Source organism: Pelodiscus sinensis, chromosome 2 (assembly GCF_049634645.1).
Source record: "Pelodiscus sinensis isolate JC-2024 chromosome 2, ASM4963464v1, whole genome shotgun sequence".
NCBI lineage: Eukaryota > Metazoa > Chordata > Testudines > Trionychidae > Pelodiscus > Pelodiscus sinensis.
Window position 1 is genome coordinate 31,270,138 of NC_134712.1, and position 15,317 is coordinate 31,285,454.

The window sequence follows — 15,317 nt, forward strand, 5'->3', positions numbered from 1 at the left end:
ATTTCCCTCAAGCGTGACCCTTTCTGCCCTGTCCCCTCCAATGTGCCCAAGTCCTCTCTTCCCCAGCCCTTGCTCCTTGTCCCTAATCCCACGGTAGTGGTGTCCCTGAAGAATCTACTTTGACACTGGTCCTACTTAATATTTTCATTAGTGACCATTACACACAAAGTTGGAGTGTGTTAATGGAATTTGATGACACAAATTCTGGAGGCTTAATATATACAGAATAGAAGCAGAATATTATATACAGAAAGAACTAGGTGATTTAGAGGACTGGAGGAATAGGAGCGAGATTAAATTCAATAGTACAAAGTGCAGGGTCATGTATTTGGAGATCAACAACAAGAATTTATGCTATAAAATATGTGCTTAATAGGTGGAAATGATAGAGATGAAAGAGACCTGGGCATATTAGTCAATCACAGAAGGAGTATGAGCAGGCAAATTGGATCACAAACTGCACCAAATATGACATTTCCAGTAGCAAAAGGGAAGTATTCATCTCATTGTAGAAGGTAAGATCTTGTCTGCAATCCAGTGTACAAGTTCTGGTTACCAATGTTCAAGAATCATGAATTCAAACTGAAACCAGTTCAGAGAAGGACTACAAAACTGACCAAGAGAATGGAGAGTATAACTTACAGGAGGAGACTAACAGTGTGCTCTTCTGGAACCACTTTTGGTAGGAGTAATTGGGGCAAACAACCTAGCTAGTTTTAAGATGGAACTTAATAAGGATTTATATGGCAGGGTTCTCTGTATTACAAGGGACTGAACCCAAAGACCAGGAGGTTCCTTCCAACTCTATGTCCCTGCGTTTATTTCTCCTTGCCTACCTACTCCCAATCTCTACTCCTTCAACTTCTCTTCAGAATTCCAGTCTTCTGGCCCAACTAGGCCTCGTTCCCCTCCAGGAGCACTTTTTGAGGTCTTGTTTTTCCTTACTCCCAGGCTCTTCTCCTTTCCACACAAATTCCCTGTCTCCTGAGGCAGACACTCACCAGAGAAAGTTTCAGCCCACATGGTTCAAGTTTGGCAAAGTTATATGAAATAAAGTGTTGGTTCTTACAAAGTAAAATGTTAGGCAACCTTCATAATAGGCAGTGCCTGCAGCCCCTAATATGAGGATCTGCATGTCCCTTTCCCGTTATCAAAGTATGTTTTTATATGGGTCTCCCATTTCTATTCGTATGAAAAAGACTGTGACCTCACATTGTGGCTCCCATAATTGGTCCGAAGGTGATTTGACAAAGCATTACCTTTGCTACCAAGAGAGAAAACATCAGGGCTGGATAGAGAAGGCTCCAAGACAGCCTGATCCTGAATCTTTAAAATAAATGTGACTTTTCCTATAATCTGGTTCCACTTAAATCAATGGTAAAACTTCCATTCATTTCAACAGTATCAGGATTTCTTATTTTAATAGGAGAAGGAGCAGAGCTAGGCTGCATAGTTCATGCCCATTCCAAATATATCCACAAAACCATGCATTGGATAGTATCCAACCCTGAACATCTAGAAGGAATCTCTTCTTGAACTAGGAACCAACAATCACAATACCTCTTAACTCTTACCAATTTACCAAAACAGGATAGGACTTGGTTTACAATGGGAAAACTGAGAATAGTATTACTCACAGGTTATTCTCCCGTAATCAAAGAGTTAAAAATGTTAACATTCAAATTACAAAAGTTGGAGTTATTGAGAGTGCTCTGTAATTTCAAGAGTCAACCACTTCTGATGCTATAATTTATGGTATTAGTGGTTATACTTGAATTTACAACACAGTACTATAATTATGGACTCTGCAGGAAATAATCAGATGACTCTTATGAAAACTCCCAGGTATAGCAATTAAAACAATGGTAGAATACAATTCGATAAATTACAGTAATGGCAAAAAAAAAAAAAAAAAAGAGATAACAAAAGGGGGACATTTTTCAAAGGCACAAAGGGCCATGCTTTCCCATTCCTTCTCTGAGACCGCTCAAAACATTGTCCATTTTTGTGTCCTTCCACCATCTCTGAAAGCTTCTTTACCAAAACCACATGTATATCTGCTAAAAAATTATTGTCAGCTGCACAAACAGGAGTATATTTAAAATTCAGTGAGAAATAAATGACTCAAATTTAATTCTGTTTTGACATGAGTACATATGACATTCACTGTGCCCTTTCTGTAGCCTTCCAATAGAGAGTGAGGCTTCCTGAACACAACTTTAACTTGCCTTGTCTCTTCTGCTGTATTAAACAGTTGACTTTGTTATTGCTGAATTGTTACTGCAGCAAATGGCAAAATACATCATTAAAATGTAGTCCTTTAAACCTTACAATGATTTTCCAAACACAGACATCAAATGTGGAGCAGCATCTTATCACTTTCATGTATGCAAACAGTGATATAAAAGGGTTGGATAGCTATGGGATTTGTTCTTTTATTTGATTTGATTAGATATACTACGGCATACAGATGTACACTGTACTATAGCTTGGCAGAAGAATGCATTCATCTATACTGGCGGATTCTTGATTTTGCTCTTTTTAAAAAAAACAAAAACATGCTTTTGATATAAATGCTATTCTCTTTTGCGTGTGGGGCCACATTTCACAGCTCATGGTCCGATGCTCAGTGAGAGCTTAGATTTAACAACTAAGGCCATGTTTACACTTAAAGTTGTACAGCAGCACAGCTGTACCTCTGGAAGTGTGTTTGTATAGCCACATTATGGTGACAGGAGAGAGCTTTCTTATCAACATCAATAAACCAGCTTAATGAGATGTGGGAGAGTGCACATGAGCACTTATGCCAGCAAAACTTATGTCATTTGGGGATGTGGGGCTTTTACACCCCTTAGCAACAAAAGCTTTGCTGACATAAGTGCTAGTATAGACATGGTCTAATGATTTTGTTTAAATATTACATAAAATGACAACACAACAGAATCCAGAATTTGCAGTTCACTATGCCCCTGTGATCCAGAGCCCAGCCTTCCAAACTGAAAGTAACCCCTTCGAGCTTTGCCGCCATCCTTATACAATGCCACCTGCTCAATATGCAGTGATGGCGAACAGGGAGGGAAGGGAAATGGGATGGAGCCTATCAGTACTGCTAAAAGTGATGGTACCCTAAAGCTATGAAAAGTGTTCCTTACCTAAACAGATTCCACAGGATTCTCATGGCAACTGGCCCCAGGAATGAGGGCCAAAGTTCTACATATGTGCATCAGTCTAGATGTTAAACTACAAATTTACTTTAAATGCAACATACCTTACAAGGTTATTAGTGCTCATGTATAAATGTACTATCTGATTTCACATAACATGTGGCACAAATGTCCACATATGTGAAAACAATGGGACTACTCACAGAAAGAACAAAGCAGGATTGAGTCCTAAGCCTATACTGTAGATTGTATCATTCCATCTCTATTTCTGACAACTATCCCATTCAAAGGGGAGTTCCCCACATGCCACCACTCTCCTGCCCTGCACCAACATGGGTCCCGAGACTCGTGCCCAACTAAGGATGTTAAAGGGCAGTTATTTGGCTAATCGTGTAGTTGATACAATTTGTATCAACTATATGATTAGTTGATAAGGAGGTCACTCTGCAAGGCCACAGCACGGGTACCTCCCAGGGCTGGCATGAGCCAGGACTCGTGCCAGCTCTGGACCACTGTGGCTCTGCATTGTAAATGTAGTAAAAGCCACCTTGGCAGCAGCAGCCCCTGTCCACGGGGGGTGGGAGGAGGTAGGGATATGAATGACTAGTCAACAATCTGACTTGGTGCAGGTTGGTGTGTCCTTAAAATACCACTCAGTGTCAGGTATCTTCACTCTTTAGTTTAGTTTTGTTTTCTTTCTATTCATTTTTTATAATTACCCCATGACTTCTCCATAATTTTCTCCTCAGTTTTTCACAGTACTGCTTTACCTTAATACCTTAACATGAATTTATTTTATTTTTCTCTTAATGGCTGAGGGGAATGGGGAAGGGTTGGGAAGGGATCCATTTCCTTGGGACCAGACTTCAATATTCAGTGAATTCCCTTACCTACTCCAAACCTTTGGGAAGTATCATATCGAGAAAACAAAATACAGACACAAGTGAAGAAACAGTAACTTTAATTTATATATACACACACGGGACAGTTTGTAATAAAAACAAATGAACAAAAAAAAAAGCCAAATCCCCTCAGATATCTCCTGACCGCTGACCTTCGTCTGGCCCTGACAAAAGGGGTGGGAGGTGGGAACACCTGTGGAATATTGTGTAGGAGGACAAATGTAGTTCTCTGTCAGCATCGGAATGGCCTAACAAGTCAAAGGTAAGGATAGCCTAATATTTAATTTTGTATTGAAAGGTACCTAAATCACCCCCACATAGCGCAACTGTGCTGCCTAAGGCCACCATATTGATACTACTTAAAATCCAAGGAATGCCCATTACAGTCTACTGCCTACTACTTTTGCAGCCCTCAAGGAAGGAACAGAGTTTAACACACACAAATTACATTTATTAAGATGTTGTAGATGAATCTCTTGCTGTGGGGGTAACATTCATAAGTCACATTCCTGTTTTTTGAAGGCTAGCCATCATTGGAGAATATGGCTATACTGAAATTACCAAAATGGAAAAGAGAAGTGGCTTTCAGTACTGTGGAAGACACCTGTCCACCTATGCTACAGAGAGGTTTCTAATAATGGTGACCCTTTTACATATAGCTGAATAGAAGTCTTTGAAGAGCTATAAAAGCAGACTAAGTACATTCGTCCTGCCATTACACCTGAAGAACCAGCTTCAGTTTCTGCTAAAACTAAAGTTTGCTGGACTAGGTTTATAGGAATTGATGGCAAATCAAGAGAAAACTGACTATTCTAAGGTAGCAGACTGAGTTTCCATGGAATAGGAATAGAGAGTTACAAATAACAGTCCACCTGCCTTTTTACAGCCTGTCTTATTTGGGAACCATGTCATGATGGAGCATAGGCAGGGTAAGGGGGCTGGCTTCAGTCTTGTATACCCAGAGGTATTTTCAGGGGCATGAGAGGTCATATTACAATTTAGCAGCCTCAGATTCCAGTTCCTGCCATAGCTTGGGGTCCTCCCCAGGCTCTGCAAAGGAGGCTTCCCCAACCAGGGCTGCCAGGTGGATGTGTAGAATCCTCTGGGTCTCCCATGGCTTCCTCAGGAACGGTCTCCAAGGCCTGGGCTGCCTTCTCACCCTGCCCATCCCCAGCACCCTACCATACAATCAGGATGAAGGGACCAAGGAGAGGGTCATGACTGAATTCAGATTCACTACTTGCAGCCCAAGACACCCCATGATCCAGCTTATCATAGCAGGAGTAGGTACTTGGTCCTCTCCCAGAGTGAATTTATGAATCCTTCACTTCACTCTCTGGTTCAGGAGCCTGAGATACTTCATATGCTCTTTGCACTTGGACAGAGCCTGGTGAATGTCTGGCTTCTCTAGCCTTTGTGACATCTCCAAATATAGGTGACTGTTCCTGCTGGTACAGGCAAGGTTATGGAGGATGGTGTACTCTGTTCTTTATATTTAGGGTAAGGGTCAGGCAGCAAAGTGATCAGTGCATGCATAGGGAAATGGCCCAATAGGACTATCAGTACCAGTGACCTGTCACATAGCCTTTGTAAACATCTACATCACACAGTAGAGGGGATACAGAGCCATGTTACAGCAGAGACGTGTACATACCCACACCACTTATGCATGCTAGCTTTTGTGCACTAGACTATCCTTCAGGTATGATCTTCGGATGAAGAAGTAGAGGGGTTATGGTGCAATGATGAACATGTATCCACATACACGTGTAAATGTATATCTACCTCAGGGTGAACAGATCTTATGACCAAAAGTTAAATGAAACAAATTGGATTTCACAAAGAAGAACTCAAAAAGGAACTCCCACAACTTCCTGCAAACAGTGGTTGTAATCGTGTTTCTGTGGGTATGTCTACACATTGGAGATATTTTGGGTTATGAGGTATCCTGAAATAGCTACCTCACGTCTTAGAAACACATCCATTATTTTGAAATATTTTGTCATCCCTGTAAACCTTGTTGCATGAGGGTTAAGGGATGGCTCAAAATAGTGCATTATTTAGAAATTTGGCACTGTGTAGACAGCGCCAAATTTTGAAATCTTATTTCGAGTTTCGGGTGCTGTGTAGACACACCCTAGGAGACCTTTCCCTTTTCTTATCTAGATTTTACCTCTCTAAGTAGTAATTATCTTCAGTTGTAGCCAGTTCCTTTCTCCTCAGGAAAAAGCCCACTTCAATCTATTCAATAAGGACACACAACTGTCTTCTTCCAGGACTTGGAATTATAGGCATGTAGATATAGGACTAGAAAGGATCTCTATAGTCTCAAATCCAGCCCCTCAATCTGAGGCAGTACCAAGTAAATCTAGATTATCGCTAGAAGGTGTTTGTCCGATCTGTTCTTAAAAACCTCCAATGATGAGGATCCCAAAACCTCCTCTGGAAGCCTATTGCAGGTTTACTTATTGTTGTATTGTCAGTGTGTTATATCGCACAAAGAAGAATACATGGACCTCAAATGTCTCCATGGCAGCACTTGAAGCTACAGTATGGTGCATGCTCTGTATTCGGGAAAAAGGTGTAGTTTCAGGGCAGTAAAGAGAAATCTCCAGCCACATGGGATTAGTTAAAAAACATAACAGCCTTAGGTTATTTCTTCTGTGTAGTCCCTGACTGGAATCCTCTGACAGCCATAGCTGGGGGATATATATGATAGTAAGGCTCCTCCAATGGAGAGTAGACAGCCAGAGCCTCCTGTAAATCCCAGAGGCTTTGGCAGGCATGGTAGCAGACCACATTGCCTCTTTCACGGAAGGGGAAAATCTCACAACATGCCAAAAAGAGTTAGTTTGAGGGGGATGTCTGCAAGATAAAGCTAGCAGAAAGTCTATCCAGGAGCCCCCTTCTTTACATTTTTTTCCACAAAGGGGTAGTCTAGGCCACAGTATGGAAAACCGCTCTTGCAAAATTGGATTAAATTGGTAGCATAAATAAAACATTGCATCAAAAACTCATGTGGAAAAAAATAACAACCTTTGCTATTTCCATGCTAGTGCCTTTTGTAGATTCAATTAATCACAGAAATTAGCATGACATATTAAAAAAGATGAAACTGGAATACTAAAACACTTGTAGCAGTTTAGTAATTTAAGGCATGGGATCAGTTCTTACATTAAACTGAAGTGAAAGGGAATTCACATCTTTGTTAAAAATGTCAGTACCTCTTGTCAATGTAGCTTGTGAAAAAGCATCATTGAAATATTTTCCTTCCTCAGAAACTGTTATGTTTGAAAAATGTATTCTGATTGTCCTGATTAAATAATAGAGTTGAAAAAAGCAGTTCTATTTCAGACAGCTATGATTCAATGAATGCAAACCTGGCACATAAATCACAGCAATAGGTAGAAATAAAAGAGCTCAATTACAGTATTCTTGATAGCTTTCTACAACTTGATGGTGAGAGTGTTTAGTCTTTAAAGCAAAGTGCTGTGATTTTGTTCAAAACAACACTTAAATCGCACAATCATATTAAAACTTATTCAGATTTCATTTTAGAGAAAACAAAACTAATTTCCATTTCCCATAATTAATTAAGTTTTGTTTAACACTATTTCCTTGCAAACAGTATCTATTTCTAAGCAGAAAATTAAAAATTAAGACTGCAATGTTCAAAAAAGTACTCTTTTTGGTTTTTGGAGCATCAACCTAGCAGGTAGATGGGTTCAGCATGCACCTCTGAGTATTCTAATTTAGGCACCCAAAATTTGGGAATCCAGAATTAATGGCCACTTTTGAAAAATCTGGACCTAAATACATTACAATTTTCTAGTATTTCTAGTATTTTCTAGTATTTGAACAACTGTATTGAAAACAATACAGTCTGAGGACACTATCGTATTTTCTAGCTTTATGCATAATAATTTACAGTATGCCAACGTGGTCTACAGTACGCCAACGTGGTCTTCCAGAATACAGTGTACCATCTAGCTACTCTACATGATTCACATCTGTATGAGGGAAGGAATAACACAAACGCACAGTAAACAGGTGTTACATAATAGCTGCATCTCCCAGGTGGACAGTGAGAACTTCTGACATCCAACATCGGACAATACTTCACACCATTCTTGGCATTTAATTGCCCTTACCATATACAACACAAAGGAGTTTGGCTTTCAGAAAGGAGTAGGTGTGGGAAAATTTCATTTATATAATATTTACGATAAAAGCTGGTGTGAATAAACAGAATAAAATACCAAAACAACTGAAACCTGTTGGTGGCCTTTTGTGATTGTAGAACTCTGAAGAAATAAAGACACAGTGGGAGAACAAAATGCTTTGAAACATGTGATTTACAGATTAAATTATGTCATCGTAAATCATATATCAATTCCAACTCAACTGTAGTATAATTCATGGCATAAATATTGCATTTAGTAGAATCATTTGATCTGACACAAGCTTTAACTTTCCAGAACCCACAAAAACAATCAGTGAGAAATGGAAATCCTCAAAATTGCAGCTTTAGAGGCCTATTTTTATGGGCACAGCAGTAGTGTGTTTTGCACTTATGAAAATGGGATATGTATTTTTGTGCATGCTGTGTATTTTCAGCATCTCTCCTTCTGTATGTACTCTAAGTGTACTCTGATACCAACATAATGTTCTATTTGATAAGCTAGAGGTATCACCTAATGCTTCTAGGTAGCAATACTATATTTCTGTTCATATATTGCTCACTGCATACCAAAGAACTAAGGGATTATACAGCAAGGAAAATAAAAGACAAAACAACAACCTGGCATAATATTGTATTTACCACAAATAAAGCTTTATATTAGGGTCACATTCTTCGTACATTTTTTTAAAGATAAAAAATAGAAGAATAAGAAACTGACCTTTTAGTGCCAAACATAATGGTGAACGATTTGCTTCACATGTATGAGAGTTCTGCACTACAGACTGTTCTAGTTGGTCTGGTCTAAAAATAAAAGAGAAAGATATTTTCAGACTAAGAAATTTAAGAGATAGATGTAAACATCCTAAAGAATGCCTTTACTATTAAACATTTTCCACCAAAACTCAGGCGATACCACACAAAAGTGTTTCAGAAGTAGGCACATATATACAACCGAATATATGCTGAAGTAGATCCAAAGCCTGATCTTCTTATTCAATCTTCATGCAGGCACAGTAATCAATGACTGTTTCCTTACTTGTGGAAGGAAACTGAGTAAGGGGGGAAGTATAGCTCAGTGGTTTGAGCATTGGCCTGATAAACCCAGGGTTGTGAGTTCAATCCTTGCAGAGACCATTTAGGAATTTGGGGGAAAAATTTGTCAGGGATGGTACTTGGTCCTGCTGTGAAGGCAGGGGACTGGACTTGATGACCTTTCAAGGTCCCCTTCCAGTTCTAGGAGATAGGCAATCTCCATTTTTTTAAAGGACCTAAAACATACCTTTAAATAATAAAAGATACAACCTTTTTATAAAAACTGAAAATTCTGAAAAATGGTATTAATGGTACTAAAATAGTCTCACTCCTCAAGCATTCAGTTCATGCAAAAAGACATCATCTACAAAATAGATATACTTTTAGTTTTGATTGACTGATTTTTCTATTTAACATAAAGCAATCAAAAGATGCTCAGCAACAAGCAATCTGAATACAAATGCTTTTGTTCATTAGAAAAGAGCTATGATTAAATCATTTTTGACTGATGGGACAATTTTAGCTATAAACGTCATTCTAACTTCAGAGAATGCTTGAGGGTATTTCACATTAGTATAACCAACTGCAAGTCATTCCAGGTAAAATGTCGTCATCTTCCTAACTGAGGAAGTAGTGATTGTTAAAATTGTATGTTTAATTATGCTGGGTTTTGGCAGCAATTTTTGTCTCAATTTATTAATATGTATTTGGTTTTGTCAGCACAGTTACTCCACTTTTAAAGCTGCAAAAAGAGTGAGGAGGGGATCTTTCCAATGCTTGTTTCTCACAGATTCAGCAGCCCATCCCTGGACAAGCAGCACAAATGTAATCAATTTTCAGGACATTTCCCTTCCTGTGCTGAATCTGGGCACCTGGAGGTCTGGATTGAGATATATATTTAAACAAAACAGAGCACGTGAGGGAAGTTGAGCTTCCTGTCTATGAATTTCAAAGAAACAGGTGACCAGCTCTTGTTGAAGTTCAATGGGTGTCAGGCGCTTGAATATATCATGGGCATTTTAGAACATTCCATACCTAATTCCTTATTCAGTCACCCAAATCAAAAAGTGTCCTGATATTCATAGCTACTTAGTGCTTCTAAAAAAATCAGGCTACTTAGGCTCCTAATTCCTTATTCAGCCACCTACCTTTAGATAGATAGATATAAAAAAAACTTAGCCTGGGATTTTTTTATTGCTAAATGGTACCAGACGTGCTTAAATCATTTAGAAGTGTAAGTTTTATTGAAAGTCAATGGAACCTTAGGTACTTTTGAAAGAGCAGTTACATGTATTTATTTGATTGTGAACTCTTTAAGGAAGGGCTGCCTTTTAGTTTGTGCACAATAGTACCCAGCTTCTGCCCCGGGGCCTCTTATAGCATTATTATTTACATCTCAATGAGGACTTGGGGCATTTTCATTTCTCAGGAAGAACATAGGCTATTTGCAGAATCTGCATAAACTTCATAAGCTGAGTATCAGAGGCATTCTTCCCTGGACGGTAAGAGAGTAATGCAAATTCAGCAATGGTAGGACATTGCCCCTCAAATGCATTTGTGGGAAACACCAGCACGTAACCTATCTTTGCAAGCAATGGTCCCTCTGTGCTCTTTCCTGGCAGCACACCTTCCTCTCTTTTTTTTTTCGTTTTTGAAACAATGACTTTACATCAATAGAGTTTGTCACCAGAGGCACAGAAGAAAAGAACCACATTTTGAACATTTCCCCCACATTTTAACCAAATTCCCCAATTTGGATACCGAGGAGTAGAATATTGAGGCTTTTTCTCTTACACCAGTTGTCTGCTCAAGGTAGCACTGATTGAACTGTGTTATTCCAATATAGTTAATAATAGTGCAAAAGGCTGTGGGGAAGCTTATTTCCATTACAATCAGATTTTGAGTTCTCTTAACTCATTTTAAGAACAGGCTTAAACTAAACCAAAATAAGCTTTCACATAGAGTGAGACTCCTTTTCATTATGAGAGGGTTTCACTGTAGAGGAAACTGTGCCCAGAGGGTGGCAGAAGATAAAGCATTTAGACAGGAATACAGTGAATGACAATGAAAATGAAGGAAAAAGAGGTACGTGCGGGATGATGACTTGAATTTGTTGACATAACTAAAACAGGGTGAATTAATGAGAATGTCTAAGTGCTGATCACAGAAACATACAGGCTTTTAAAAGGAACAGGAAACGAAGGAAGCTTAACCATTTATGTTGAGAAAGAGAGACACAGGAAAAGCATAATTGGTCAAATACTCCTGAGAATAGAAGTAGCTCCAATATGCTTACCTAGAAACTGAAATCTAAGAGGAACATTAAAAAAAATCAGAATATGCCTTAAATTAGCAGAAAAAGGGTTAAGATGTAGTAAGCACAGAGGGCCTATGAAAAGGCAAGCTAGTATGCATAGCAAACTTTAAAAACAAGCAGTAAAATATATATATTTTATATGGGAAAATGAAATCCTAGGATCACATAGCAACAGACAGAAGATAAAGATCCAATATCTCTGCAGTCACAGAACTAAGTGAAATGAAAGAAGAAATAGTAAGTAAGTAAGGATCTATCAGTTCAAAAAGGTATAATCTAGAAGAGAGCCAAGACACATTGACCCAGATACCCAGTGTTTTAAAAGAATGATCAACAATAAAGGAAACCATAAGAATAATAAATAATTGTAGACTTTTTTCCCCAGTATTAAGGAGGAAAAAAGAGAAAAGCAAGAGAGAGAAATTCTTGTCCACATAATGAAGTAGTAAAAAAGGATAGCAAGGATTTATAAAGCTTAACTACTCAAGGTATGTCTACACCACAATGTAAGACTTGGCTCAGCCTTAGTTAAGCCCACATTCAACTTTCATCCAACATAAATCTTTCAGACTCAAGATTAGACCTGAGGACACTATGGGAAGTCCAGGATCTGCTCCCAAATCAAGCTGGAACCTAGAATTTGAGCCTCCTTGCTTTGAAGTACAGACAAAGTCGTCCTCTCTGCCACCTCACACTTGAGTCCTGGATGCCTGTCAAAAGAATCCCATAGACCAACTTCCTTTTTCCTCTCTATCCCAAGAGTCTCCAATCAACTCCAGTGAAAAAAGCAGCCCTCCCCTCCAAAACTCTTGGGCTATGTCTACACTCGTGGCTTCTTGCACAAGCAATATGCAAATGAGGCTACGCGTGGAATATCACAGCCTCATTTGCATACCTAATGAGCCACCTTTTTTTCAGAAGAGGCTCTTGCGCAAGAAGGAGCGACTATACTGCCCCTTCTTGCGCAAGAAAAACCCTCTTGCGCAATGCTGTTACACCTATTACTTTTCAGGAAGAATGGCATTGCACAAGAGGGTTTTTCTTGTGCAAGAAGGGGCAGTGTAGACACTCCTTCTTGCACAAGAGCCTCTTCTGAAAAAAATGGTGGCTCATTAGGTATGCAAATTAGGATCAGTGATATTCCACGCATGGCCTCATTTGCATATTACTCGCGCAAGAAGCCGCGAGTGTAGACATAGCCTTGGTGTAGTGCAGAAACTAGAGTAAGTCAGCATTTAACCATTCCAATGTCCTCTAACCATCAAGCTTCAAACACGAGAAGAGACTTCTGTTTTTGCAATGGAAACTGAACAAAAGCAGCCTTTAGTAAAGCACCTGCTTCACGGCCATGAGCATACAGCCAGATGTTGGTAAATTTCTGGTGTGAGGCAGCAAAACAATGCACTTTAGAAGAATTGGTGTCAGGAATGACCATACATACCAGCAAATAGCAAATAACCTGGTAACTTGGTAAATTTACCAGACTGGTGACCAGTGCAGGGAGCAGACTAAGTAGCTCAAGGCTGAGTACAGCCCAACTAGAGACCAGAACCATATCTCTGGCAATTTGCTGATATCACAGCCATTTTATGAGGAGTTTGGGTGCTGGGAAATGCCCAACACAGAGCCAACAGTGGTACATGATAACTTGGTTAGCCAGAATGACACCCTGCTGGCCTCAGAAGCCAGCATAGGAACTGAAGGTAACCAGCAACAAGTGCCAAGCAAGGACTGTGAAGTCACACTGTTACTGAAAACAGTCCCAGAGGCGGTGTTAGACCAGGAGTACCAGCAGCACAGCCATACTTGGAGGAGCTGTTTGATTCTCCCCATGAGGAACAATCCACCATAGAGCTTGCAGCAGATACAAAAGGGACGGATGCCTTCCCTTAGCCTGGCAAGGTTCTGGTTCCATTTGAATGTTTATTAATACAGTAATGTAAGGGACTACCAATGTATGAAACAATACAAATGTTATTACAGATTCCGGCTAGAAGCATATACCTGCTAATGGCAGATTCTATGCCACCCTCACTCTCACTTCTCCCTTCACCACATGCAGTTCAAAATGGTGACTGGAAAATGAAAACAGTAACTCCCTAAAAATGCGTTTTTACTTGAGACAGTAGAGAATTTTGCTAGGGCTATTCCTATTTCCTAAAAATAGCCACCTTCCGCCATGCTCCTAAATATCATGGGGGTAACCAGTCTATCCTGTAACAAGCTGTCTGGAAACACTCAAATGTGGGTGGGTAGGAAAGTATTTTCCATTTACAAAGATAACCCATTTCAGTTACAGGCTATCCATTCAGCCCATAGATGACAAAATAATTTACACCAAATTTGACTGGGACTTTATTTTTTTCCCTAGAAATGTGCAATGGCAGGGGTAAAGATGACTGTGCAGTTCTTTGTATTTGCATGAAGCCATAAGGGATAATTAGGAATTAGTATGCAAACACGATTTCTCATCACTGGGATCTATAGCAATCCAGTCTTCAATCACTTCCTCATATCAATCCAAACTGAGAATTACCTTAAGGTCCACCTTTTCATAGGTTAACTGCATGTCAATCAATCAAGTACTATAACTCTACAGAATCAATCCACTTCACTCTTATCCCTCACAAGTTTAGCCCTAGCAAAAATCTCTAGTGCCTCAAGTAAAAACACACTTTCAAAGAGTTCTTACTATTTTCACAGATTTTCTTAAGGCCAAGGGATCATCTACTTCAATCTCCTGTGTACTGGAGGCCAATACATTACACCCACTTACTGCTCTTTTGAGCCCAATAACTTGTGTCTGCCTAAAGCACATCCTCCAGAAAAGCATATTGTGTCTCTTGATACACTTTCTAAGCAAACTGCATGGCCATTTATATCTTAATTTGTTTCTGACAACTTTACATTATCATACAATACACTAGAACTTGGGTGCAACTTCAGAAACCATTGAACCCGCTTTTCTGGAGGATGTGCTTTAGCCAAACACAAACACACGTTATTGGGCTCAAAAGAGCAGTAAGTGGGGGAAATATACTGACCTCTGGTACACAAGAGATCTAAGTAGATGATCCCTGGGCCTTAAGAAAATCTGTGAATTATCTACACCAATAAATTAAGTTAAAAATAATATATTATTTATATTAAGTAAAATGAAGTTGTGAGATTACACTTTACTTTTTGAATCAGTAATGTTTAGATTTCAGAATTAAAAGATGCATCCTTCTTGCCTGATTTACTTATTTATAAAGCCTACCACTAAAACTTACTTATATTTTCAATGAAATTATCCTCTCTCACATAAAAAAAAATAAGTTTTACCTTGGCAAGCAAGGTCTCTCAGACATTCTGGTGGCTCTACAGGAATGTTTTTAAATATAATTAAGCAATTAAGCCACATGTTAAATCAACATGCCAATACAATAAAGTACTTTACAAATGGAAACAAAGGGAATGCAATATTAAAGATAAATTCTTATTTATGTGAATTATAACTAAATACATCAACAGAAGTTCTCATACTTTGAAATAAATTGGAATTACCATCTGTTGTTCCAAAGGTCAATCCTGTAGTAAGGATGAATAAATAATTCACGTTCTTATCATAAATAACTAGACCTGCCAAAATTATGGCCATGGGGAAATATTTTCATTATTCCGTCTATTTTTTTAAAAAAATTTTGCCTTCTATTATCAAGAACTATTTTTGCCAGAGA

General features: G+C 38.9%; 1 long non-coding RNA gene across 2 annotated transcripts in view; it reads right to left on the reverse strand.

Annotated features, from left to right (window-relative positions):
* Window positions 1-15,317, reverse strand: part of LOC112544066 (uncharacterized) — an 81,278-nt gene that overhangs the window by 4,137 nt on the left and 61,824 nt on the right. For both annotated transcript variants that reach the window (XR_012901269.1, XR_012901271.1), the window contains exon 2: window positions 8,968-9,050. This is a non-coding gene — a long non-coding RNA (uncharacterized LOC112544066). The remainder of the gene's footprint in view (window positions 1-8,967; window positions 9,051-15,317) is intronic.